The 25919-nt window shown below is 44.4% G+C and overlaps 1 long non-coding RNA gene across 3 annotated transcripts in view; it reads right to left on the bottom strand.

Moving 5' to 3' along the window:
- Positions 1–19543: 19543 nt before the first annotated feature.
- LOC103352236 (uncharacterized) overlaps positions 19544–25919 on the bottom strand; it is a 40930-nt gene continuing 34554 nt past the window's right edge. For 2 of the 3 annotated variants that reach the window (XR_016215743.1, XR_016215744.1), the window contains exon 3: positions 19546–20777. This is a non-coding gene — a long non-coding RNA (uncharacterized LOC103352236). Of the gene's footprint in view, positions 20778–22879; positions 22991–25919 lie in introns of all 3 variants that reach the window. The other variant, XR_016215745.1, reaches the window with a different exon arrangement.

The raw sequence follows: 25919 nt of genomic DNA, 5'->3' as shown, positions 1-25919 counted from the left end.
CTAAGCAATATGTGGAGAGGCCCCCAGGCTTTGACCTAACACTGCTCGCACCATCTGAGCAGGAATTCAAAAGACCAGAGAAGTGAGCAGCCCTTAAGGGCTGCCCTGTCCCCAACCCATGTTTGCCTTCCACTTGGAAAGTGCATCCATATGAAAACACACACACACACACACCCCTGCTGCAGTCCAGGCCGACCAGTCCAGAAGGGATGTGACCTATGCATACCAGTACTTTTCCCAGTGACATCAACTGGATGTCCTCTCGTTTGTGGCATGTAAGAAAAAGTTCTCTTCTCCACCTTTCTGAAAGGCCTGAAGTTCCTTTTCTATGAGTAAACACGGGAAGACTGGAGAAAAGGACACATTTGTTGATCAATGGGTTATCTCAAAGTTCCCGCCAGATTCAGAATCCCTGCCATGGAAGTAGGATGCACTCTAATTGGTCATTTAAAACTCCAGTTTCATGAATATCTGAGTGGGAGGCAGACAGGTGCAATCAAGGAAGAAGGCAATTTGTTCTTTTTCTGTTTCTATCAAATTCTGGACGAAAAGTATCTCCACTTGATCCACTACCAGGTTCCACCGAGGCTAACATTGAGACCAAGCATGCGAACAGGTAGGGGCAGGTGGCCCTGTGCAATCAGATCCCCCACATTCAAATTTCAGATTTGACATTTGTTATTCTATGGCTTTCAGAAAGCCACAAAAAGGTCCTAAATCTCATTCTACACATATGAAGTATGAAATTAAAATAAAAATGCAACTTGGGGTAGCTGTGAGGAATAAATGAGGTAAGAGCTGTCAAGTGATGGTCCACAATGTGTCGTATCCTAACGACTCGGCAAACAGCTGCTGTAGAAATGATGTCACATCACCTTGAAGCAAGCACAGCAAGTTTTCGTCTTACAGATGATAAAGCTGAATCCCAGAGCAATGAGATAACCTACGTGGGAACACAGAGGTTGTGTAGTAACCGCTTCTGCCCAGACCTGAATGTGGGCATTTCTATCGTCTCTCCCTAGCTGTGCCTTTGATTCTGGAGAACCACTTGAAAGTGTTTTTTGTGGCATCCTTGTCTCCTAGTTTTCCGAACCCTTCTGAACTGCCCTTTAAAGAATTGACCTGTTGCCGAGCCTGGACTTGTCATGCCACCTCCAATGCCACGATACAAATTGGCCTTGCTACAGGACCCTCGCTGTGAGCATCAAGGTGGCAGCCAAGAGTGACCAAAAGTCAACTGGTGGGGCGAATCCGGCCTTCCATCCAATCCAAAGGTCACTTTCTCTTCAAAATCACTCAGAAAATTGTCTCCTTCCAGGGTTGCCTACACATTCATTATTTCAGCCACAAAATCCATTGTGTAAGAGAGTGGACAAACCCGAATTATATTTGCTGCTAAAAATCCTGCAATGCTAGCCTCCACCTCACATGACTGCTGCAGAGTGAAGAATGAAGGAAAAATAAAGGCGTTCTGCAAATTGTAAAGATGAGGAGCCGGCACTGAGGCACAGCAGGTAAAACTGCCACCTGTGGTGCCAGCATCCCACATGGGCACTGCTTCAAGTCCTGGCTGCTCCTCTTCCAGTCCTTCTCCCTGCTATGGCCTGGGAAAGCAGTAAAGATGTGGGAGACCTAGAAGAAACTCCTGGCTGCTGACTTTGGATTGGCCCAGCTCCAGCCATTGCATCCATGTGGGAAATGAACCAGAGGATGGAAGACCTTTTTCTTTGTCTTTCCCTCTGTCTGTAACTCTACCTCTCAAATAAATACACATATCTTTAAAAAATTCTAAAGATGAATAACTCCTGGATTTAACAATTCAACTTGAGAAATTCCTTTTGGAAATAGTTAGACTAGTTTATGGCTAAATAAGCATGAATGTTCATTTCAGCATTTCTAAATCAAAGACAATCTAAATTTTCCTTATGTGGAAGTTGGAAAATAAATTACAGGGTGATCATGGATTGGCCCTAAAGAATGCTGGGGAGATCCCTACTGCTGACTTGACTGTGTTTATTAAGTGAAAAAAAAAAATGGTACAGTCATAGCTTTATAGTCTCAGATCTTCACCTTGCTCCCCACATCCAAAGCATCATCAAGTCCCATCTGCTGTACCCCAAAGTCATCCCCAAGATGTCCAATTCTCACATGACCTAGTGCTTGCCATGTTTACTCCTCACATTGACTATTACTCATTCCTAATTCATCCTCCTGTCCCTTTATTGACCCTGTGAAGTTGTCACATAACAATAACTGAGCTTCTAATAGCACAAATCAGGGGCAGGCATTTGGCCTAAGGGTTAGCCACTGGTTAGGACACCCTTGTCTCATATCAGGCTACCTGGCTTCAATTCCCAGCTCTGGCTCTGGCTCCACTCCTGAGTCCAGCTTCCCGCTAGTGCAGATGCTAGTGGGAAGGGCTGATGCCTCAAGTGGTTCATCACCCACCTTGGAGACCTGAATTGAATTCCCAACTCCTGGCTTCAGCCCTCCTAGCCATTACAGGCACATTGGAAGTAAACCAGTGGATGAGATTTCTCTCTGTCTTGTCTCCCCAATAAATAAATAAAAATTTCAAAATAAACAAGTGAAAACAGATCAGATTGGAACAAAATCCAAAGCCTTTCCTGTGGCCTGCGGGGAGCACAGGCACAGCCTCTGCCTGCCACCACCCGCACTGGCCATCTTGCTGCTCCTTAAACCTCCACCATCATTTCCATCTTTCTGCCTTTGTGCTGGCTGTTCCCTCTGCCAGGTGACTCATTCCCTAGCTCCTGATGGAGCCCGAGCGTTTCGTCTCTGGTTTCTCTTACACCACAGGACCTCCTCACAGGCTCCTGCAGTAACTAAAATCACTGCCCCCGTCCACCATCTTTCTCCATTGCACAAATCATTTATTCTTCACAGCACTTATCGCTCTGTCTTTATTTTACTTATTAATGTGAGAATTTGTTTATGCTTTGTCTCTTCACCATAATGTAAGCCCCAGGAAAGACATGTCGTATAGGCACCTCTATTCTCAGTACCTGGAAAACCACCCACTACTGAAACTCAGTAAGTGTTTCATGAAATAAGCAAAAATAAATCTGTAGGATCACATGCCCTTTATTAATGTTGGCTGTATAGAGAAAGGTGGGATTGTGGATATGTTCTCTATTTTTTTCTATCATTCACATTTTCTGAATTCAAAAGATTAAAAGTTATTCTCAAAATTACTGAAAGCAACTAAATTTAGTTTCTGTTAAATAAAGAAAAGAGAGCTGGCGCCGTGGCTCCCTAGGCTAATCCTCCGCCTTGCGGCGCCGGCACACGGGGTTCTAGTCCCGGTCGGGGCACTGGATTCTGTCCCGGTTGCCCCTCTTTCAGGCCAGTTCTCTGTTGTGGCCAGGGAGTGCAGTGGAGGATGGCCCAAGTGCTTGGGCCCTGCACCCCATGGGAGACCAGGAGAAGTACCTGGCTCCTGCCATCGGATCAGCGCGGTGCGCCGGCCACGGCGGCCATTGGAGGGTGAACCAACGGCAAAGGAAGACCTTTCTCTGTCTCTCTCTCTCACTGTGCACTCTGCCTGTCAAAAAAAAAAAAAAAAAAAAAAAAGAAAAAAAAGAAAGAAATTAAGGGGCTGAAATAGAAATAACCCTTCAAGGAACCAGTAAGAACTGCTCATAGCAAATTTTCCAGTGGAATCTCAACTGATACCAGGTCTTTCTTTTCAAGTCAGTTTTGGACTCCTCTCCAGAAGCCACTGGTATTCAAAATCTAGGAAAAAAAAAAGGATAAAACTAAGTTTACAAGAATAAGCTGCATAAGTTCTTGTGCTGAAACTCAGCAGAATAAATCTAAAGGTAACTTCACTTTCCTTGCCTTCCCAGTGTTCATGGATATTAACATTTTTATTAAAAATTCTTAAATGCCTTATAGGTATAGATGCCTTCTCTTAATGGGTTGCTATTTTAAATCTGTTGTTGAAGTGTAAATCTCTGTTTACCACTGAAGCAATATTGATTATAAGACAAAGGATGTCTTTCACGTGCAAATATTTCTGAGTATGTAAATTCCTGCAGGAAGTAGCTGTCTGTACTTAGCTAGACCTCAAGGAGGTTCTTAGAATTCCAGAGCCCAAGTAGAAAAAAATGATGATGATTTCATCCTGACATGGATGCTTGTGACCCACAATTTATCTGAGAACTTTGACCAAAACTGAGAGTCCTATGTACGCCCTAAACTAAACCTATAAAAAATGAAGTCAGAATGTGTCACAGCAAAGGGAAGTCCTCTATTTGACCCATATGACCATATTTTTTTTTCCAAAAGCATCCAAACTTATAACAGTTAATGGCAAATTGTACATCTGCTTATTCTCCAAATAAGATGTCAATTTAAGGAAATGTTTTAAACCGGGCCTGGTGAATATCACTCTCACAAAAGATTATGATTCTGTGGAACCATTTCATGTGGATAAATGGCCAATTTTATGCAGGCATCTGAAATCATCTTCTACATCCTTTTAAGGATTTTCCAGAAGAAAATATATGTAATATTTTAATTGACTTGCTGGTAGAAGGATTGTAGACTTTGTGGGTAACTTGAAAAGTGTATTTTTTAATGTATCTTGGAAAACTCTGTGGCACTAAACTTAAGGAATGAATTCAAACGTTCCAAAAATATTCATTTGTTTTCTTCCTGAGTTTCCTGAAACAGAGTGCTCAGATGAAATATTTGACTACATGAAACCATTTATTTTGGTAGCATTTCCACCATTAACCTTAGATCATCTCTTAAAGACAGCCAGGAAAGAAACAAATAAACACAGCTCGTTCATCATGAAGCATGATAATCGGACGTTTTATAAACAGAGTGTTTTCTATCCAGAAAGAAACCATGTAATTTTAACAAGGCAGACAGTGGGTGCTACCCAGCCAAGTATAATGAATTCACCTCCAAGTATTTATTCATATTATTGATACTACAATTATCAAATAAGGAAGCCTGAGACTTTTGAATGAGCCAGAGCAGAGGGATGTTGGCTTGGTCTTTACGATGACTCTTTAGGGCTGAAATTTATCCAAGTACAGGGGTTAATTTTGGAATTAAGCAATCCATAAGACCTGACTAATCACCTACTGTGTTCCTAGTCAAGTCTAGGGAATTCAACAGGTGTAAATAATAGACATTGTTTCTGACTTCCGATAAATAATCACAAAAACTGCTTCTTCTCCTCATGCTTCCATAAAGGACTTGAGTTCCCAGGAAGGAACAGTAGTAGAATAATACTGCTAGAATCTTTTTCAATTTCCTCAATTATTGCAAAGTCTCAATGATAAAAATAAGATAACGTACCTTTGTAAACATGGCCTAGAATATGTTCTCTACTGTGGGCCATTTAACCTCAAGACCAGACCCATTCTCTTCTTTCTCCTCCTTCCATCTAGTGTTTGTCTGCAGGTGGGAGACTAAGCCTGTCTTCTAAGGTACAATCTAGGAGTTTATCTTTCTTCCTCCAGTACTGGTGCCTAAAACACATGTGGGAAGCAGTCTCTTCTTTCAGGAAATTGAGTTACCTGAGTCCTATTTTCTACAATAAATGGGTTCTAAACTACAGGCTGGGGAAGAGTGGAGAGTCCAGCTCACGTGAGAACGTGAGCTCCAGGAAGGGCAGGGATTGTGTCTCTTTCATCACCCCTGTAGTGCTAAGATCAGGAACAGAGCCTGCCACATGGTTAGTTGATGCTTAGTAATTATCAGTTCAACAAATTATCTGTTGTTGCAGGGTTGGGCCAAATCCTTCAATCCATTCCATTATACTTTGATCTTCATTTCTCTGAATCTCCTGTCAGTTTCTTACTTGGTTGTGAGTTGGGCAGCAGACAGGTGTGATTTATTGCCCCCCCCCCCCCAAATCACCATCAATCTCAGTGGACCATGAACTGGCTGGAAAACAGACTCTAATGTGCAGTGATCATAGGCCTGCATGCACCATATTATATTGATATTGGTCATTAGTGTAATGGGATTCAATGAGAAAAGAGAGAAATCAGGGGAAACCGTAGGTCCAGAACTTGTGATAATGGTGTATTTAGGCATTTGAGTAAGTAAATGTACTGGGAATCCACTGTCATTGGCTGGGGGAAGGAACCCTGGGCACAATGTTCAGCACAGCCGGCGCTCACTGGAGAGTAGGTGAATGAGTGGTGTAGTGGTGAGGTAAGTAAAAGTTGGCCAGCTGAGCAGAATACAGTAGACATATGATGTCACTGGAGCGTAACAGAGCTGCCTGTGGATTTCAGCTTCCTTCTTTATTAGCTTGATGATTTAGGTATACATTTAGTGCTCCCAGCCTCAGTTTTCTGATCCGACAAAATGGGCACAGTGAGAATATCTTGCTCATAGGAAGGTCGAAGGGATTTTAGTGGACATCATGCTGTGCCAACCAGATTACTGCTGGGAATATCACTGGCTGATAGCTTCAGTTCTCAGCCATATGGGTGTGGGCCCCAGTTAATGTGGGTGCTCTTACTGACGTGTGATGGTTGATCATGGGCATCTCTTTCCCACTTTGTGTGCAGTTATCAACCATTGCAGTCAGCAATTTTTTTCTGAAGGAGAAAGATAGTAAAAACTTGTGGCTTTGCAATCATCTCTATCGTAATTACTCAATTTCACTGTTGTAGTAAAAAAGCAGCCATAGAAAATATGTAAGAAAAAAAATGAGTGTGGCTGTCTTCTAATAAAACTTTATTTACAAAATTAATTGGTATACCAGCAGGCTGCAGTCTGTCCATCGCTGTTGACGTCTGTTCAGTGTGGGACCACTGTGGGAATAGAAAGCAGCTGTTTGCCCATCTTAGACAACCAGGCAGGGGTCACCTCTGTGTGGGGTTGACAGAGGCCTGTGTGGTGACTGCAGCCTGATTGCTCTCTGACATGCCTCATCCTCTTCTCTGTCCCTCCTTCCGTCCCTGGCCACTACCCCCCAAGCTGGGATTAAGTCATATCATTTCCTGCCAGGGATGAGTCAGATCCGCTGAGGGAGGAAAGAAGGCACCCAAGGGTGCCAGGGAATATACCCCCAAACTGGCAGAAGCTGGGTAGTACATGTGGGCTGCATTCTGAGGGTGCTGAACAGGGGAGTGCAAGATCCTGTTAGGTAAAGGAGAGTTCATCATTATGATAGCACGTCCCCAAAATGTAATATCTGACACCATCAGCTACCCTAGAGTTTGTGGAAACTCGATACGATAGCTCTTAGGCATCAGAGAAAGTGGTGATGCATAATGAGAGAAAGAGAAATCCCAGGATTTCCATGGGTGAAAAGATGAAGACGCTCAGAGACGTTAGTGTGCTGGAGCCATGCAAGACAAAAAGCCCCCAGGTATTCTGCCCCGTGAGAGAGCCTAGAGGGCACGGGCAGTGAGGGCCGTGCTGGTGAGAGGAGCACCAGGAAAGCTCAGCAGGCTGTCCGCCATCAGCCCCTACTGGCAATAGGCAATGCCATCACAGTACCACCCAGAGCGAAGTGGCCATAATGAAGACAAGCAAGTTCACACTGGTAGCCTGAGGAGTCTGATTCACGGAGAGCTATGGGGATGGCCTGTAGAAGACAGTGCCTCTACGGGCAAGGTGGGTGAGTAGCCAACATGAGTGTTGGACATGGAGTCCAAGTTGATATTGACACCCAAGTATCATCATAGCACAGATGAAAAATACAAGGGCACATGGAGTTAGGTAGTAAGTGGAGTACTGCCCAAGTTCACGGAAGCTTGTCTAGGTCCCAGAAGCACCCAGTAGTCATTCTCCCAGCTCTCAACTCTATAGTTTTGTGATTGGCACCATCCTGCTTTAATTGTTAGCGGGAGGATGCGAGTTGTCCCAGTGGAAAAAGGCCATGACCCTCATCCAAGAGAGCAGATCACTAGCACCTCTGGGAGGAAAAGTGAAGACAGGACCACTTTTAATAATATAAAGGAGCATAAGTGGCGAATCTTTCCATCTCTCCATTTAAGTCACCACAGAAGTCAGAAGAAGGAAGAAAAAAATAACAAAATAACTGGTTGGTTGACAAAAGTCACAGGAGATAGGAGTGAGAGTGTGGTCTGAAAAGTCGCCACAATGGCGGCCCATTGATCCTCCTGATGTTCTCTTTGTGAGGTTTTCCAAGGCAAAGTTCCCTCGGAACACAGAGCTGCTTATGCAGAGCCTGTGTAAAGAAGTGGATCTGAACTTAAGGGGTGGACTGCAGTGGACACTGCTGCATATCCCAGAACCCCCACTTAGAGATGAAAATCCGGTTTCAGCGGGCACAGGAGAACTGGCACCTGAGAGCTCTGAGCTCTGTCCTGCAGTAGTGCAGTGGGAGACAGGGAGTCTCTCCTAAACTCATTCCTCCTTTCAGCAAGCAACCTGAACTCAGCAACTGATGATGGGACAAAAAGGATCGCCCTTCCCACCCCAGCTCAAGACAATCCTGGAAGGCCATTCAGTTCAGAGCCTTCTGCAGGGTTAGCTGGGGTCAGTATTGTGACTGCAAGCAGCCCGCATTCTGTCTCCTAGTCCTGGTTCCTTCTCTTCCCACAGGTGTTAAAACCAAGACTACTCCCTAATAAGCTTTCACACTAATCTCAGTTGCAGAGTCTGCTTCCTGGGGAACCTGACCTGAAACATGGTTAAATAATGAAAGCTGTCCCTAGGGTGCCTGACATAAAACATACCTCATCGTAGGTGGGTTTACTCCCCTAATATAACTAACAAAATACAAATTTCAATCAACAGTATTAATAATGGTGATAATAACAACACCTGTTATTACTAAGTGCTTACTCAATAGTAAACTAAGTGCTTTACATACATTAACTCATTTTATCCTTTCAACAAGTCCATTATAATCCACATTTTACAGAACAGGAAAGGAGGCACAAGGGAGTTAATTAACGTCCTGAAGTTCACAGCCTTAGCCATTGTGCTGCACCGGCTGGGCTTGGATATGACTCTGAAAGACACGTATTTGTTAGAGGAGTTAAAGATCATCCCTGTGCTTTTGAAGTCCTGTCAGCCTAAGATTTGAACCTTTTAATATGGCAGAGATTTTCCAGTTTTGCAGTTGAACTCCCTCATATTCATTGACTATTTCATCCAAAGTTATTTTGAGAAAAGGAGTAGGTCATTTAAAAAATACATGACCAACAAAACTGGTGCCGGTAACATTCCTGCTTCTTAGAACAGATATCTGGCCGGCGCCGCGGCTCACTAGGCTAATCTTCCGCCTTGCGGCACTAGCACACCGGGTTCTAGTACTGGTCGGGGTGCCAGATTCTGTCCCGGTTGCCCCTTTTCCAGGCCAGCTCTCTGCTATGGTCCGGGAGTGCAGTGGAAGATGGCCCAAGTGCTTGGGCCCTGTACCCCATGGGAGACCAGGAGAAGCACCTGGCTCCTGGCTTCGGATCAGCGCGATGCGCTGGCCGTAGCGTGCCAGCCGCAGCGGCCATTGCAGGGTGAACCAACAGCAAAAGGAAGACCTTTCTCTCTGTCTCTGTCTCTCACTGTCCACTCTGCCTGTCAAAAAAAAAAAAAAATCTGCGGGCATACATGCTTTGTTTCTGAGATCCAGGTCTAGTCCCTCGGTACTGAAGTGGAGCGCTTAGTCCACAGAACCACTATCAGATGACTGACTGCTGTGATAGTTCTTAACTAAGTTCCAGTGAGGATGAGATAATCAATATGTCTGCTATTTCACATCACCAAACTGTACTACCTCACATGTACTCAACTCAGATGAGATGGATACTGGATTTGTATTTATTTTATGTTGCTGGTAACCAGATAACTGCATAACGATTTATTAAGTGTTCAGCGAGGTTCTACTATATGCTGAACACTGTAGCTGGCCCTACCATTAAAAATCCAGTAGTACAATGCATTCTTGAAAGCCTACTTTGTCTAAATACATGGATTTCAAACTTCAGTCATTTCTATACTACATTTAACACTTTTAAAACATCCATATAACATCTGAACTATTCTTTTAAAATTATTTATTTGAAAGAGTTACAGAGAGAGAGAGAGCCAGAGAGAGAGAAGTCTTCCATTCCATTGGTTCACTCCCCAAATGACCACAATGGCCAGAGCTGAGCTGATCTGAAGCCAGGAGCCAGGAGCTTCTTATTCTAGGTGGCTAAGGTGCAGGAGCCCAAGGAGTTGGGCCTTCTTCTACTGCTTTTCCAGGACATAGTAGACAGTTAGGTTGGAAGAAGAGTGACCGGGACTCGAACCAGAGCCCATATGGGATGCCAGCATTGAAGGCTGGGGCGTTAACCCACTGTGCCACATCGCTGCCCCTGAACTATTCTTACCATATTTGTACTCAGCTTCTTTTGCTTAAACAGACTTACTTAAGGAAGTGTACAGCACCACTGAAAGTTATATATTATATATTATAATTGTATATTATAAAATTTTATATAATAATTATATGAAGAGTTATCCATGGAAACCAATATATAACTACTAATAGTTATTTGAGATTAAATGTATATTCTAAAATTCCACCAATGATACAGGTGTCATATTTGGCCTCACAGGAGGAGACAGGAATGAGGAGAAATGTAGAAAATGAATGACTACTTGATGCAGTATGGTGATCTGGTATAGAACATGACCCTAGAACTAAATGGATTTGATGCAGATTTGTTCTGGCACCTAGCACTTACTAGTTACACGATTTCAGAGAAGTTGCTTAACCCCTCTGACCCTCAATTGCCTCACCTGGAAAATGGAGATAATATCGTATGTACCTCATTGGGTTAGGATCAAGATTAAATGAATTAAGTAGCTTAGAACTATGGCCAGGACATCATAAGCACCTCAAAAAGGTTTATCGCTATTGTTATTGTTACAATCTGCCAGTTATCTAAGGGGATTGCATGCAGGGCAAAGGACAGTTCTCAGAGGGCCCCAGGAAAAGCCTCGCAGGGGACGAGATGCCCACCACTCAGACACCGAGCACCATGAGCTAAGTTAGCCTCAAGTTCTTTCTCTGATGAATTCATCTGGTAGACACTCTGTGTGTTTCCTGTCCTCTTGCCACTGGTGACAGCACTTTGAAGTTTCTTTGGAGAGCTGCCTTTTGCTCACTCTTGGTACACAGAGATAGGGTAGGACTGAGTCCATGTCCAGCTCTTGGAGTGGGCTTGTGGGCTGCATGCACTCAGCCATCCACTTGGCCACAGAGAGCAATGTTGGTTTAAATGGAACCAATCAGGACAGATCCTAGGATACTTCAAAGTGTCAGAAAGGCCAGTGTATTGGTTTTCTAGGAATGCTATAAAAAATGGCACAAATTGAGTAGCTTAAACAGTAGCAATTTTTTTTTTACCTCACAGTTTTAGAAACTGGAAGTCCAAAATCAAGATGTTGGCAGGGCTGCCCCTTGGGAAGCCACTAACAAAGGACGTCGTCCAGGCCCCTCTCCTAGCCTCTTGCTGCTCCTTGGCTTGTGGTAACACATCCCAATCTTGGGGCTTTCTCATTGGGTTCTTGGGTGTGTCTGTATTCAAATCTCCCCTTTTAATAAGGGCTCCAGAATGTTAGTTAGATTAGGTCTCAGTCAACTCCATTGTGCTTTGGTGTGACCTCATTTTAACGATATCTCCAATGGCTTTCTTTTCAAGTAAGGCCATATTCTCGGGTATTGGGGATTAGGATCTAGGACTTTTGATGGGACCATAACCAACTCTTAACAGAGAAGTTCTCATTCTGCTGTATTTAAATTGGTAATAGGTAAGTTTCATGTGTCTGGGGATTCCAGGTGGGATGAAATACCGGCCCTGGAAATGGAGCCAACTCAGAGGAAAGAGCAACCGAGAGGCAGACACAGGGTCCTGGTGCCATCACGTGGGCACCTGGACCCAGCTGTGCCTCAGCTTCTCAGCCGTGATTTTTTAAAAGCTAATGTTAGTTAAAATGGGATTTCCATAGCATTGAAATAAAAGGTCCAGGCTAAAATAAAATCTTAAGCCATTTAGTTGTTGTTGTTGTTGTTTTCATTTTGTAAGTTAATACTGGATTTCATAATGGAAAAGGATGGGTTTGTTAAAGAAAGAGAAACTTCAAAACAGGTTTAAGCCAGTTTAGAAAAGCCACCCCTTTTAGACACATCCTTTTATATCTTATGTAGTAGCTGTTAGTGGTTTGTGACATTTCTAGTCTGTCCTGGGTGTTACTAGTACCTGACAGGTCAGGCCTGTCACCTCCATAAAAGCAACGAGCGTCCACAACAGCACACGCTATGGTGTGGAGTCCCTTTGAGAATTACTGATGTCACCCTAGATCTCATCAGCTGCATTTATTCTCTCTTCATCTCTGCCATTCGAGGCTCTTCAAAAAAAAAAGTCTGATGATTTTTACATGAACATAGCTTCTCCTGGCTCCTGTGATTTGAAAACGGTAAACCAAAGCTTAATTCTGGGAGAGTTCATTTGTCCTTAAAGGAAATATAATTAAAATGTAAATCTCTAGGAGGAATACCTAGAAAATTAAGGTCATTGTTGACATTATTAATTAATGATTATCAAATAGTCACTCTAAAAGAATGAGTAGCCTTTGGATTTTGATAGTTTCCATTCTCCTCATTAGGTGATGGTAAAATAAAGATGAATGAATCCTCGCACGGATGAATTAATGATTAAGGCAGTCCAGCACCCAGCCCAGATCTGTATCCGGCAGCTCTCCGCATGCGCCTGTGGCGTTCTCTTGGCTGGCTTGATTCTGAGTAAATGTTCGAATGAGATTAATTCTTGGAGCTTTGATTTCATCAGGAGAAGTCTGATAAATAAAGAAGGAAAAAGACAAAGCCACATTAAATCTCTTCAGCAGTATCCCACTGGGAGTCCCTGGAAGGTGGTATCAAAATACCACTCTAACGAAGTTTCCGAAATACACTTCTGTTATCACACACAAGCATTTTCTAAGGAAGCATCTAATGATGCTGATAAGAACCGTGTACAGGAATCAATGAGGAACCGAGACCTCTTGGTTTAGATTTGGTATGACAGCATTGTGTGTTAAATAAATACCAATAAATTATTAAAACATATTGGCTGTATCGTAACACAGAGCCTGAACAATGTATCATGTCAGCATGTACAGCTCTCGCTCAGGGAAATTCTCTGCTCTTTAATTCAAGCATTGACATCCTGTGCCAGCACAAAGCCTTTTTTATTTGAGATTGACACATGTCTAAAATTGCTTAGATTTTGTGTTGTGCTCTTAATACTTGAAACCGGCAAATGAAATTCTATGCCACTGTGCATGAACAATGCCTTACAAAAAAAAAAAAAAAAAAAAAAAAAAAAAAAAAAAAAAAGACCTCTTAGCCTGAGGGTTCAACTGAAGGATGGGAGACACAAAAAGTGCTTTCACTACGATTGCTTCAAGTTGGGGGAGTAATTACTTTGGTACAGGAAGAGGGAGGGCCATTCCTAACCCCTTGGATAAACAGTATGTTTGTCAGCCCTTAAATTAGATCATTAAATTTAAGATGGTTGTTGTATACGGATCTTTGGTGGTGTCAGCCAAGTGGCTGCTGTGTCATGACGAAGATATGTTAGTCCCCGTCTGCCACCCGTCGGGGAGGGGTTTTTCTCCGACTGTATCCTGACGTGCCTGGGTAGTCGCGGGAAGCCTGATGACCTCTCCCTCTGTAGCTGAGGATAAGCTTCCTGCAGTTTACTTCCCAAGAGCATCCTATGCCTTCTGCTTTGGCTGTGAACCCAGTTTTATTTTCATGGGATTTTCTCAATGTGGCGTTTCAGTCATCAAGTGTTGCTGAACGCTCTTGAAAGTCCCCGCGTTACCGTTGGAGATGGGAAGTCTGGCCAATGCTGGGGCTCCCGGGATCTGTGTGGAAATGTAACCTCATATGGGGCTTTGGCATTTAACAACCCACAGCCACAAGATCTTTCGTAGATTGAGCTTTTGGTGCAATGTTTTTTGCTTCCATCCCAACTGTTGGGAAGAAAAGCAACATTGTTTGCTCAGGATTGGAAATCTTGGCTGGAGAACCAGATGCTGCTGCAGAAGGGCTGCGGACCGAGAGCTCCAGGAGCACACACTCTCCAGGCAGCAGTGGTGACCTTTTCTGCCTGGCTTCTCAGTCCTTGCCCTGTCCTCCCATGCACGGAACAGCTGTCCCAGACTTCTTAGCGTTGCCCCAGGAAGCTGTCCTGTTGCAGGCTTCGGTGGCCTGGCAAGGCTGGTTTTGCTGTCTGGAGTGCCTCTCTGACTGCCCATTGAGAGAATTCCTATCATTCTTTCAGAAGGAGCCCCAGAATCCCTCTGAGGTCTTTGCTGCAGAGGGCAGGGAAGGTGGGAAGCGGCACTCCCAGTCTGCTTGACTCACAGTGAACCTCTGCAGATGGTTTCCACCGCCTCCAGTGCCTGCAGCTTTTCCGCGGAGGCCGATCTGAGCTGGCGGTCGGGAGCTGTTCCTGCGTTCCAGATGCCGGAGGCCGTGCACCCAGACATCTAGCCGTTTACTGTCCATCCAAGCAGCACAGTGCGGGCTGCTGTCCCCGTTGTGCAGATGTGACTCCTGAGCCTCCCAGAGGTGCAGGACCTCGCTGAGGGTCACAGAGCAAGTCAGGAGTCCAAGACTCAATGCCCCTGCCGCTGACCCTGAACACGGCAGACCTCATTATTCAGTTCTCTTAATTGTTTTTGTTTTCTCCAAATCTTGCCCAGTAGCTGATTAATCATTGGCTCTGTGATAAATAAGCAAATATTTGGACCACAAAGCCATTTTTATGCTATATATCCCCTTCCACATTGGTAGACGGAGTGTAAAATGATGTACAATACAATCTTCCAGAAAAGAAACTATTAATGTTGAGGCAGAGAGGGTATTGACAAAATCATAATGATAATAACTGTGAGGACAGTTAACATTTGGTATTTTTGCTCTGTGCCAGGAACTGAGCTAAACCTGGCCTAAGGACCTCGTACAGCTCTGCCAGGAGATGTCATAGATGAGGTTCAGGACAATTAAGGAGCAAATTGCAGATCAAAAGTGGTTGAGTTGGGGTCAAATCTTGAACCCCAAGTGACCCAAAAGCTGATCCAGCAGAGTAACACAGCCACACCGAAAACAAGTAGCTGGTGTACAATCTATGAAATTCTGAAAACATACAGCCTACAATTTAGGTGGTTTGGGTTCTCCCCATGCCTTTCCTACCCACGATTTGGTTGATACAAGGCAAGTGATTTCTCTCTTGGGGCCACGGTTATCTTTACAAATTCCACTCTGGTTCTGAGGCTCAGTAAGCTCAGGGCGAGTTATGCAACAGCCTGCGTGAGCCGCTGTGCTCCTTCCTGTTTCTCTGTCACGAGCCCTGTGACAGCACGGGGATTTGGCAAGTTGGTCACCCTCTGCCTATAGTGCTCCTCCCCCTGGCTCAACCTTCAGGCTCCAACTCAAATGTCACCTTCTAGAGAGAACATCACTGACCTCAAGTTAGCCCCTATCGCACCATCCCACCAAAATTATTTCCTCTATAGAATTTCCAGAAGCTGAAATGATATTAATTTTCTTGTGGTTTTTTAAAGATTTATTTATTTATTTGAAAGAGTTACACAGAAAGAGAAGGAGAAGCAAAGAGAGAGAGAGAGCGAGAGAGGTCTTCCATCCACTGGTTTACTCCCTAGTTGGCTGCAATGGTCAGCGCTGCACCGATCCAAAGCCAGGAGCCAGGAACTTCTTCCGGGTCTCCCACGTGGGTGCAGGGGCCCAAGGGCTTGGGCCATCTTCTACTGCTTTCCCAGGCCACAGCAGAGAGCTGGATCAGAAGTGGAGCAGCTGGGACTTGAACTGGTGCCCATGTGGGATGCCGGCACTTCAGGCAGCAGCTTTTACCCACTACTCCATATCACTGGCCTCAATTTGCTTGTGTTTTTTACAAACTTGTGTGTACACACACACACACACACACACACAGAATATAAGACCATGAATAAGGCTCTGGCTGCCTTTTTCACGTGGTAAATTTATGCCTCAGACAAATATTAATTTATATAAATATTTATATTGGTTTTGTTTTCTTTCAGTGATTTCAAAGAAAACCACCTAAAATTGCAGTGCTTCAACCATCTTTATCAATTTCCAAATACCCTAAATTACCTTTTCATCCCAACCCTTAAAACATACTCCTGTTCTTTGATCCAGAGGAAAAGGGCGATGACCCTCTAATTGCTGAGCCCTTTATCCAGGGGAGCCGGCCTTTCTTAAGCCAGCGAGTCACTGGGATTCAGAAACTGTGTGTTCACACTGGAAACCACCCAGGCAACTCTGCTTGCGTATCCTTGCCTGATGTAGTGTAGTGCAGATCTTTGCATTGCTTTTAATTCCCTTTTAAAGTAATGCATACCATTTAATCAGGGTTCCCTCCCTTTCTGTTGTGAGCGCCATGGGCTGTTTTATAAAACATGAAGGCAAGCAAGAGCAGTTGACTCAAGACCTAGGGAGGGTTCTGCTTACCCTGCAGAGTCTCCTTTGTTTGTGAAACTGCATTGTTTTGTTTCCGTGGTTATATTTAGAGCAGTGCATAAAGAAAGCAAATGGGGGGGGGGGGGATGAAGTGGGATGAATGAGTTTACAAATATTTTAGTGACACAATTAAAAGAGCAGAAAGATGCCATGTTTGAAAAAAAAAAAAAAAGCAATGGGGAAGAGAGCTCACCTGAGAAAATTCAGGACATGGGACTCCTTCAGGCAGTAATGCTGCTTGGCACTGAGCATCGTGCTGTCACCAAGAACTGCCAAGAGTTGAAGGCACATTTCCTAGACGATAGGAAACTACCAAAGAGGAGCCACTTGGAATTTTGTCTCGTAGCTAGAAGGGAAGAGTTTTTCAAGGATAATTTAGACAACAACTTCTTTTTTAAAAACATGTATTTATTTATTTATTTGACAGGTAGAGTTAGAGAGAGACTGAGAGAAAGGTCTTCCTTCCATTGGTTCACTCCCCAAATGCTGCCACACGGGCAGCTGGGCCAATCCGAAGCCAGGAGCCAGGTGCTTCCTCCTGGTCTCCCATGTGGGTGCAGGAGCCCAAGCACTTGGGCCATCCTCCACTGCCCTTCCCGGGCCACAGCAGAGAGCTGGCCTGGAAGAGGAGCAACCGGGACTAGAACCCGGAGCCCATATGGGATGCCGGCGCCACAGGCGGAGGATTAACCAAGTGAGCCACAGCACTGGCCCCGAAAAATATATATTATTATTTCAAATGAAGTAACAGGTGCATTGAAAAATTAATGGCTATCATGACTGGAAGGCTTGTACTGGCACATTTATAAGCACATTACATATAACTCATTTGATTCTCTCATCAGCACTCTGAGCTAGGTACTATTAAGTACTATTGTTATTCATGTAGTCCAAATGGGGGGGGGTGTGGATGAGGCACGGAGATGTGAAGCAGCTTGCCCAGGGTTAAACAGGAAGCAGCAGAACTGACCCTGACAATGACGCTGCCTATCTCCAGAGCCCATTATTTTAGCAACTTCATTATGCCACCTTCCCCCCACCCCAAAAAAATCAATTCTTTTCTAGAATTAACCATATGAAACTTCAAATCTGGGGCATTCTCTGCTTACAACAACTAGCAGTTTCATATGATTCAACCTAACAAAATTATACACAGTAAAACAGGAATCCCTCTTTCTCCTCCCATTGTCCAGAATGGTGTACATCTCGGACTTTCCTTTGCACATACCGGCATTTACACACGTAGATGTATATGATTTGGTGTTGTGTTGATAAGACCTGGAAAATTCACTCCCAAATGCCTCTTGGACAGCCTTGTGCATTTGTATGACTAGATCTGGAGGCCGGGTGTCTGGAAGCAGAATGCTAAATCGTAAACTTTCCTGCAGGGTGTGGCCATTCTCACACTTCTGCTCTCCTGGTATCAGTCTTTCAGAGGCCGGGTGCTAGTTCCTAGGGGGAATGCCACGTTAGCTGAGCCCATGAGGCACAGACGTCAGATGCTAGGTCATAAAGAGCATGAAAGCTTGATCCAGAAAGACTTGTGAAGCAGTAACTGCGGTACGGACCCTCTCTCCTTCCAGAACACAGATATCTGATTTATGAACGTTGCTTCCTGCCTTGGAGAGGTCAGAGATCACTGCGAAGCCTCGGTTTGTTTCTGTAAACCCAGGGAGATGTGTTGATGGGGTGGAGCCACGCCCAGGGGTCTTTGCTGCCCAGAGAAGGAAGGCTGTGTTTCAGTCGATATCCTACACCTACACCGAGTTCTCTCCAGGACTTTGACCCTTGATGACTCAGCTCTCTGGGGTGCCTCTTCCCCTTCAGATGGATTGGCTGTAGGCTCTGGGCTGGCCCCTGTTGCCTTCTCCTTGCTGAAGTGGAGGAAATGGGCCTAAACCAGCCTCCAGACTTGAATGACGAGTTCCACCTGGAGTGAACTGCAGTCAGGCCCGAGCGCCCTGTAACCGAACCTAAAAGTGTTCTCTGCAGCTGAGCAACTGAGCCTGCGCCCATCATAGCAGCTGACCCTTCAGTCAATCCCAATGAAGGCTGCCAGATCATGCCCATTTAAGGCAAACAGCAGACAGCGCCCGTCAGACCCGCTCTGATGCCCTCTCCTGGTTTCCTGGTTATGAAAGCAGCTCACTAGACTGTAAAAGCGGAGGCTTGCAGCCCATCTGTGGCCTGGGATGCTGCCTGGTTTTAGAACTTCTCCTTGCTCAAGCACGGTTCTGTCAAAGGCCTTGATCTCCTCGTTCTTTGACCCCACTGGTTTTAGTCCATGGGGGGCTGCTGCTGACTGACCTTTTGAGTTCATCGGGTGTTCACTGCTGAGACTCAGAGCTCTACTGCCTGCCTTGTTGGAGCCACTTGAGTTCCCTGCTCGTGAGCAGAGACTCCCTCCTCCTGGACACAGTAACACCTGCTCTCCAGTTGTCCACCTGCTCCAGAAACCACACCCCTCTGTTCAGATGGCTTCAGTGGCTCCCGTAGCCCTGACTAAGACACAAGCCCTTCCCGTGACTTGTAAAGTCTGACCTGATATGGCTTCTGCTGCTTCTCAGGTCCAGCTCACACCTCTTGCCTGAGCTCAAAGAGCTTCAGTCTTAGGACCTGTCTTTTCCTTGTGCACCATGTTTATTTCTTCCTGTCCACCCAAAGGTATTAGCCTGCCATTCCTGCCTCCCTAAACTTCCCCTTTGGTTTCCCATGAATAGCTTCATCTTCATATCTCTAAAATTCTGTATTTTTTACTTGTATTTATTTTGTTTCCCCCAGTGAATATTCAGCTATAAAGGTGATCTTTTTTTGTGTATTTCACTGGTGTTTAGAAAGATATTTGCTACTTCTTAGGAACATAGTAAACACTTGATGAAAAAGTGAATGACAGAATGAATGGGTCTTGGATTTCCAGTTTCTAAGAGTTGGTGTTGAGTATTTAGCAGAGCATTGCCTTTGGCCAAGCCTTGCTGGTCTTCAGCGGGCATGCATGTTTGCAGAGGGAAGGAGAGAAACTGGGTAGATCTGAAGGGATGAGCAAGCTCTGTGTTCAAAGACTTTTATTATTACTTTATACTAAAGTGAAATATTTTAAAGCAATGTCAATGACAGTCTAAGGGAAAATACTTAATATTATCTGGAATAACACAGAATGGATAGATTACATACAAGAACAGGCTTGAAATGGTGAATTAAAGCTTGAATATAAAATGAATTTATTTCAAAACAATGTGTTTAGCATTACAGCATTTGTTACTTAAAAAGAAGCTGAGAGATGTGTGTCTGCATTGGCATCATGAAAGAATATAGGAGAAGAACTGGTTATTCCTGAAAGATGGATAACAGAAATGCTTTTATTTCTACTTCATGTGTTTGCAGTTGTTTGAAATTAGCATGCATTACATTCATTGAGTAGGTAAGACACCAAAGGGAAATATAAAAAGCCAGCACAGTTCAATCTGGAAAGAAAAAGTAGAGAGTGACTATTTCTAAAGCAAGTAGAAACAATGATTCATAAACTGGGCAGTGATTAAGAAAACACGCACACGGGGCTTAAAGGTGATGGGCTGCAATCAGACAGTGCAAATCCCTCAACCCCTGGCTCCACGCAGCAGCCTTTGTGGCTTAAGGGGTGCTCAGGAAACAGTTCCTTGAGCTAGTGTGAAGGTTCCCCTTCAGAAAGGAAGCTGAGCAAACCAATGTTTTAATACTGACACATAGCTTCTGTCACTCGAGAGCCCCACTCTGTGACTTATTAAAGCTCTGGGTTCTGTCTTCCTCCTCTGTGTTGGAGATTTCCCGGAGGACTTTACCCCTCTTGCCTCCTTGGGGAGTGCTTGTGAAGTGGCTGCTTGCTTCTCTCCTTCCCTTTGGGAAGCTGACTCTTGGCCAGTCCTTCACTCTCAGCCTTCGAATGCGGGGGCAGAAAAGGCAAATGTCAGAGAAACCTGGAATAGGGACAGGCACACTCCAGAACTGAATCTGGACTGGGGGTGTGCCTGTCCTTGTATTGATAAAAAGGCAGGTGGGGAAAGAAGCTGCCTCTGACGTTAGCTTGTAAACTAGGGAAATTTAGTTCTCACAGTTCCAGAAGCTGGGAAGTCCAAGATGAAGGTGCTGTCACATGAGGTGTCTGGGGAGGACCCGGCTTTCTGGTGTATCCATGGCCGCTTAGTTGTGTCTTCACATAGCGGAAGGGGGCAGCTGGCGCTCTGAGGTCACTGCTTGGTTACTCACAGGTCCCACTCTGCAAAAGTGACAATAAGATGTGTTGACCTATCAGTTTTGTGTGTTCTAGTCCCTTGACCCATCACTCAATGCTAGGCAACCCTTGACAGTCAAAGTTTAAAATATTTTGTGATTCAAAGTTGAGAAAAAGGTAAGATAAAGTTGCAAAGCTGGAGAAGATGGAGGAGGATGAGAGACAGAGATAGAGAAACACACAAGCTGGTGAGGGAGAGGAGGGGGAGAGGGAGAGCGAGGGGGCGGGGGAGGGGGAGGGGCAGGGAGAGAGAGAAACCATGCTGGTTACATGTTAAAGACCTGGGAAGAAAGGCAGTCCAGAGAGTCCAGAGAGAAACAGAGAGAAGGGCAGGGCTGGAGAGGGTGAGAATTCAGAGGTTTGTCAGATGGGAACCTGAGATGACAGAACTGCGGAGAAGACAAATCTGGTTTATATTTTTAAATGATTTTAATGTTTTTTAAGAGAGCTGAGAAACAACTGGAACTTTAAAAAATTTAAGTGTGTTTTATTTATTTGAAAGGGGTGAGGAGAGAAAAGGAGAGACAGAGACAGAGAAAGACAAGCTCCCATCTGCTGGTTCACCCTTGCAAATGCCTGCAACAGTCAGGGTTGGGCCAGGCCTCTGCTGGGAGCCAAGTACTCCATCTGGACTTCCCATGTGGGTGGCAGAGACCCACGTACTTGAGCCATCACCAGAGACATCACAGAAAGGTAGAATATAGAGCAGGTATTCCAGGTGGCATCTTAACCACCACTGTAGGACTGTAGGTATTCTGATATGGTATGAGGGTGCTCCAAATGGCATCTTAACCACGTGTAAAACACTCACCCCAAAATACATGCTTTTTCCAGCACTGGCTTAGGATTTTGTGCTATTTTTAATAGAAGACATTCTTTGTTAAAAAATTGAGAGGAAATTCACTTAAAATAAAATTAGCTGCTTTAAAGTGAGCAATCGAGTGGCATTTAGTGCATTCACAATGTTTGCCATCACCACTTCGATGTGGGATTTTAAATCATCACTTGGTTGGCTTAGCTTGTGCTTCTTTGAATGAGCTTCTAGGAAAGGACGAGGTCATACAGGACCCAAGATTTATTAGGGCTACACTGCATAGGGGCCCTTGAAGAATGCAAAGGATCTGCTCCAGATTGGGGCTGATTTGTTTAAGCCAGGGTTGGCCACTGTGGCCTGCAGGCCAAATTGGGACACACTCATTCATCTTCGTGCTGCCTTGGGCTGCTTTCAGGCTCCAGTCGTGGTGTGGAGTAACTGAGAAGGAGACAGTATGGCCCACAAAGACTAAAATATTTGTGTCCAGTCCTTTACAGAAAAATTTGTTGACCCCGTCCTCCTGTCTGTGAGGGCTGGCTTTGAGAAGGGGCAAAGCCCCAAATCAGGTTAATCAAGAGCAACAAAAATCAACCATGACTTGTTGTGTATCTTGATCAGGTATCTTGCAGTCATCATGTCACTCCTGCTGGATGGGAATAAGCAATGATGAGACGCCACTGAAACACGTCTTATCACGGTTCAGGAGAGCGTGGCTACGAGTGGGGCTGATGACCAAGACACAGGGCTGAGAAACAGAGACAGAGGCTAGGCTGTGGAGCAAGCTCCTCCTGACCCCCTGCAATGTCAGTTATGTTGACTTTGTAGGTCATTGTCCAAATCTGTTAGAATGAGGTTTCTCTTGCTGGCAACCCGAACTCCTACCTGGTTCAGACCCTCATCCTCTTTATCCATTTGGCCTGAGCACTTTCTAGAAAGAGCCACGAATCAAAAAGTATTTCTTGAGCTCTGAAGCCTGCTCAGAACTATGCCAGCCAGTTCAGAAAGAGCTGAGGACCCAGGCAGAAAGGTTCACACCCAGCGAAACAGAGCAGAAAAGCAAGGAGACTCGGGGGAGAGAAACAAGATCAGTCACCCCAGGGCACTCACAGACGTTTGCCCTTGAGAGATGAGCTCTTTGCTCAAACACAGCCACACAGAGAAAAAAATAAAGATGACTACAAGCCAGTTTACAAGGCTGAGGAAGCCGGTGTGCTAGAGATTTTCTTGGGGAGTCTCGGCCCAGGTTCTCTTCCCGGCAGTGCCGGTAACTCACCGTGTGTGTCTTGCTCCTGTCTGTGCATACTGGCCATCCCTCAGCTGCCGTTTACTGAGCATCAACTACAAATGCTAGCACTGGCCTCAAGGCTGGCCTCAGTTTCTCCATCTATAAAAACAGAGAATGATACCAGCCAATGTCTACACTCTCCTCCCTCTCTGACTTTATCAGGAGAATGGATGCCCCCTTGCACTGCGATTCAAGTGCTGCTTCGTCTTTGTATCTGAATCCCATGTCTGGGAACGGGAACAATGATGGCATCTCCCTCATGGGGCTGCAGGGACAGGAAAATGAGTTCATATAGGTAAAGGATTTACTGCAGTGCCCAGCACAGAGTCAGTGCTGTACTCATAGCGGGAGTCTTAAAATTCATGGAAATGCATAATTTGAAAAAGCTATGCGTGGATTTCAGAAATTTTGCTTAGAAATGAACTTATCTCTTAATTTCATTTTTGCATGAACTTTTTGATATACCCTTGTGGAAGTGTCAGTAGCTATTGTTATTATCACCATCATAACCTGTAATACATAATAATTTCTTTTTTTAACTTTTATTTAATGAATATAGATTTCCAAAGTACAGCTTATGGACTACATTGGCTTCCCCCCACCCTCCGATGACTTCCCTCCCACCCGCAACCCTCCCCTTTCCCGGTCTCTCTCCCCTTCCATTCATATCCCAATTCATTTTCAATTTTCTATATATACAAAAGATCAGTTTAGTATACATTAAGTAAAGATTTCAACAGTTTGCACCCACATAGAAACACAAAGTGAAAAATACTGTTTGAGTACTCGTTATAGCATTAAATCTCAATGTACAGCACATCAAGGACAGAGATCCTACATGAAGTGTAAGTGCACAGTGACTCCTGTTGTTGACTTTACAAATTGACACTCCTGTTTATGGCATCAGTAATCTCCCTATGCTCCAGTCATGAGTTTCCAAGGCTATGGAAGCCTTTTGAGTTCTCTGACTCTTATCTTATTTAGACAAGGTCATAGTCAAAGTGGAACTTCTCTCCTCCCTTCAGAGAAAAGTACCTCCTTCTTTGAAGACCTGTTCTTTCCACTGGGATCTCACTCAGAGAGATCTTTCATTTAGGTGTTTTTTTTTTTTTTTTTTTTTTTTTTTTTTTTGCCAGAGTGTCTTGGCTTTCCATGCCTGAAATACTCTCATGGGCTTTTTAGCTGGATCCGAATGCCTTTAGGGCTGATTCTGAGGCCAGAGTGCTGTTGAGGACATCTGCCATTCTATGAGTCTGCTGTGTATCTCGCTTCCCATGTTGGATCGCTCTCCCCTTTATTTATTCTATCGGTTAGTATTAGCAGGCACTAGACTTGATTATGTGATCCCTTTGACTCTTAATCCTTTCATTATGATCAATTGTGAACTGAAATTGATCACTTGGACTAGTGAGATGGCATTGGTACATGCCACTTTGATGGGATTGAATTGGAATCCCCTGGTATGTTTCTAACTCTACCATTTGGGGCAAGTCAGCTTGAGCATGTCCCAAATTGTACATCTCTTCCCTCTCTTATTCCCACTCTTACATAATAATTTCAGAAACTGAAGAGTTGGGCTGGGAAGCGGGCCTCGCTCTGTACTTTACAATAGCTGCCCATTTCTTCACTTGGTTAGAGCTGCCCTCCCCCGATGAGCTACCCTTTGGAGATAGAACCAACAATGATCTTTTGAAATACAATCATGTTAATGGTTTTCCAGATGGACATATTCTCCCTCTTTGTCATGGGCATCACACGCCTGGCTCTGTCTGAGCATAGTAGTAGTACCAGTGACTACTGATTTGGGTGTTCCCTGTGTGCCTGGGTTGTGCTCACCATATGTGTAATATATTACATTTCACTGCAACCCCGAGGAGCAGAGCGCATCCCGGAACTCCTGCTACTGAGGGTCAAAAGGGACCAGTCCACGCTGAGGACTGGCCCCGAGGGACTGTGCTTAGGTATATGTCCGGATGCATACTGCTCACCCTGGTCCTACACCACTTCTTTGTTCAAACCACTACAGTGCACAAAATTTAAATGCCCTTGCCCCAAATGCCCTTTCCAGTCATTTTGACTCAATTAACCAAATAAATTGCATACAAAGAGCCAGTCTTAGTAGACACAATGATCCCGTCTTATTAAAAGTATATATATATATAATATGTTCATGTAACAACAATGCCTATGACTTTCTGAAATATTCATGAGGTTTTCATTTAGATAGAAATGCCCCTTATTCATTTAACCATCAGTTTCCAGATTGTTAACTATTTAGCAGAAAGGTTGGAGTTAGAAGCCACTGCTAATTGATGATCAATTGGGGAGACAAAGCAACTTCGATAATATAATGGAGGTCGATGGGAAGATGGTTTGATTTGCTAAAATGGGATTGACTTGCAGCTTTTCAGTTTATACATTGCATAGAGCAAGATTCACCTAGCATAGATCAGATTTAACCTAATGTTGCTTCCATTCGATTTGATTGAGTAAAACGAGACATTGTAATAGCCTTCCTTCTTCCACTTACCCTGTAAATCTTGCCTTCCATGTTGAAAAAAGATTTTTCTAGGAGTATCTACATTAGTCAAAGAATGCACCTTCTTGGAAGCCTGTCTACCTTCATTAAATGGCTTTCAGAGCACACAATGCAACTGAACAACGTGCATTATTCAAATGGCTTTCAATGTGTATGAGGAAAAAGGAGGTGTGCTCAGGTGGGAGCGATTTTAAGGAGCTCATCTGCACCACAGGAAATTCATTTCTCCTTTGATTCTTATGCCATTTCGCAGGGGGCCTATGTATTTCCAGGACCCATAGAGTTTTTGCGGGGAGTTTTCAGCCACCTAAATGGGAGTCTGGTGAATAGTCCTCACACTTTCAAAAACACAACCAAATGCCTCATACTTTCCTTAGGAACAATACTTTTTTTGCTCCTCCATTCTGACTCCGAGGTGCAGTGAGATGTTTTTACTAAGTGGGATTATTTTCTCCCACGTGGAGTTTTAGACCCTGTGACAAATGTAAT

The sequence above is a fragment of the Oryctolagus cuniculus genome, chromosome 11 (genome assembly GCF_051225735.1).
Source record: "Oryctolagus cuniculus isolate XC-2025 breed Fujian yellow rabbit chromosome 11, ASM5122573v1, whole genome shotgun sequence".
NCBI classification, from domain to species: Eukaryota; Metazoa; Chordata; class Mammalia; order Lagomorpha; family Leporidae; genus Oryctolagus; species Oryctolagus cuniculus.
This window is presented reverse-complemented; position numbering and strand designations above follow the sequence as displayed.